The sequence below is a fragment of the Leucoraja erinacea genome, chromosome 37 (assembly GCF_028641065.1).
Source record: "Leucoraja erinacea ecotype New England chromosome 37, Leri_hhj_1, whole genome shotgun sequence".
Taxonomy (NCBI): Eukaryota; Metazoa; Chordata; class Chondrichthyes; order Rajiformes; family Rajidae; genus Leucoraja; species Leucoraja erinaceus.
Genome location: NC_073413.1, coordinates 5,564,488 through 5,567,107, shown reverse-complemented (window position 1 = coordinate 5,567,107; position 2,620 = coordinate 5,564,488). Strand labels below are relative to the sequence as shown.

Here is a 2,620-nt window from a genome sequence, read left to right as displayed (position 1 = left end):
ACTAACCCTGCCAGTTCACTCTAAGTCGGTAATTGTTTCCTGTAACAAGGCAGTGACTGCATGAAAGGCGCAGCTGGATAGACACAGGGGGAAGAAGAGAGCAGGAGGAGATGGAATTAAAGGAAGCATCCTTTAACAGTAAATAGACACAACATGCTGGAGCACATTGGCCTTCATCAGTCAGAGTATTGAGTATAGAATGTTTAAGAAGGAACTGCAGATGCTGGAAATCAAAGGTACACAAAAAGGGTCTGAAGAAGGGTTTCGGCCTGAAACGTTGCCTATTTCCTTAGCTCCATAGATGCTGCTGCACCCGCTGAGTTTCTCCAGCTTTTTTGTGTACCTATTGAGTATAGAAGTTGGGAGTTCATGCTGCAGTTGTATAAGACATTGGTGAGACCGCATTTAGAAAATTGTTTAAGAAATAAATGCTCATACTGGAAAAATCGAAGGTAGACAAAAATGCTGGAGAAACTCAGCGGGTGAGGCAGCATCTATGGAGCGAAGGAATAGGCGACGTTTTGGGTCGAGACCCTTCCTCAGAATATTGTGTTCAGTTCTGGGCACCATGTTATAGGAAAGATATTGTCAAGCTTGAAAGGGTTCAGAAAAGATTTACGAGGATGTTGCCAAGACTAGAGGGTGTGAGCTATAGGGAGAGATTAATTAGACTGTGTCTCTATTCCTTGGAGCGCAGGAGGATGAAGGGAGGATCTTATAGAAACATATAACATTATAAAAGGACTGGACAAGCTAGATGCAGGAAAAATGTTCCCAATGTTGGGTGAGTCCAGAACCAGGGGCCACAGTCTTAGAATAAAGGGGAGGTCATTTAAGACTGAGGTGAGAAAAAAAAATTTCACCCAGAGAGTCGTGAATTTATGGAATTCCCTGCCACAGAGGGCAGTGGGGGTCAAATCACTGGATGGATTTAAGAGAGAGTTAGATAGAGCTCTAGGGGCTAGTGGAGTCAAGGGATATGGAGAGAAGGCAGGCACGGGTTATTGATACGGGACAGATCACAATGAATGGCAGTGCTGGCTCGATGGGCCGAATGGCCTCCTCCTGCACCTAGTTTCTATGTTTCTATCTTATAGAGTTGTACATCTTGAGGGGAATAGATCAGGTAGATGCACAGAGTCTCTTGCCCAGAGTAGGGGATCGAGGACCAGAGGACATAACATAGGTTCAAGGTGAAGGTGAAAAGATTTAAAAGGAATCCGAGGGGGTAACCTTTTCACACAAAGGGTGGTGGGTGCATGGAACAAGCTGCCCGAGGAGGTAGTTGAGGCTGGGACCATCCCATCATTTAAGAAACAGTTAGACAGGGACATGGGTTGGAGAGATATGGACCAAGCTTGGGCAGGTGGGACAAGCGTAGCTGGGACATTGTTGGCCTGTGTGGGCAAGTTGGGCTGAAGGGCCTGTTTCCACACTGTATCACTCTATGACTTGATGACTAACTAATCTTTCCCCTTTTCACCTTACACCCATATATTCTAGTTCTTGATTCCCCTACATTGAGTAATTGACAGTGCATTCACCTTATCTATTCCCCTCATGATTTTATCTACCCCTATAAGATTACACCTCAGCTTCCTGCATTCCAAGGTACAAAGTCCAAGGCTGCCCAACCTCTCCCTGTAGCTCAGGCTTTCTAGTCCTGGCTACTTCCTTGTAAATCTTCTCTCTGTTCTTCACAGTGTAGTGTCTTCCTTCCTATGGCACGGGCCCTGGAGACCCGGGTTCAATCCCGACTGCGACCGCTGTCCGTGCGGAGTTTGCACGTTCTCCCCTTGACCGGGTGGGTTTTCTCTGGGTGCTCCCGTTTCCTCCCACACTCCAAAGGCGTACAGGTTTACAGGTTGTCCAAGAAGGAACTGCAGATGCTGGAAAATCGAAGGTAGGCAAAAGTGCTGGAGAAACTCAGCGGGTGCGGCAGCATCTATGGAGCGAAGGAAATAGGCAACGTTTCGGGCCAAAACCCTTTTTCAGATGGATTACAGGTTAATTGGCTTTGGTAAAAAAATTGTAAATTACCCCAAGTGTGTGTAGGGTAGTGTTAGTGTGCGGGGATCGCTGGTCAGCCCGGACTAGATGGGCCGAATGGCCATTTCCACACTGCATCTCTAAACCAAACCAAGAGCAGGGTGAACACAATACTCAAAATGTTTCTGGACGTAATGTTCCCTTAATCTTGAGTTAAACCAGTCCCTCATTGTCAACAGTAGCTTTGGATTCCCGGACTCCGAGTTATGGAATTTCTTCTCGTCAGCCTCTCCCCCCTCCCTGTCATCTGTGGAAACCGCCTCAAAATGCACCTCCTTTGATAAAGTTTCCTCGACCTGAAACAGTAACTCACGTAGACTGGGCAGTGCTGGCTCGAGGGGGCGAATGGCCTACTCCTGCACCTATTGTCTATTGTTTCTGTGTGCTGAAGCAAAGCAAGAATTTAATTGTCCTATACAGGGACACATGACAATAAACTCACTTGAACTTTTCATCTACCAGTCTATACTAAAGAGTGCATCCAGCGTTTCCAGCTTTGAGTTTAGATTCCCCCCCCCCCACATCTCCAGCTTTATTTAATTCTATTTTTTGAATTCAATGGCCAAACATT

At 46.4% G+C, this 2,620-nt stretch overlaps 1 protein-coding gene across 1 annotated transcript in view; it reads right to left on the bottom strand.

The window, feature by feature from the left end:
- The window catches only part of LOC129713824 (G-protein coupled receptor family C group 5 member B-like), a 12,836-nt gene extending 12,639 nt beyond the window's left edge, over window positions 1-197 (bottom strand). The window contains exon 1 of the mRNA XM_055663143.1: window positions 1-197. This exon is cut by the window's left edge and continues 1,248 nt beyond it. The gene's annotated coding sequence lies outside the window, so the exon portion shown is untranslated.
- Between the last annotated feature and the right edge of the window lie 2,423 nt (window positions 198-2,620).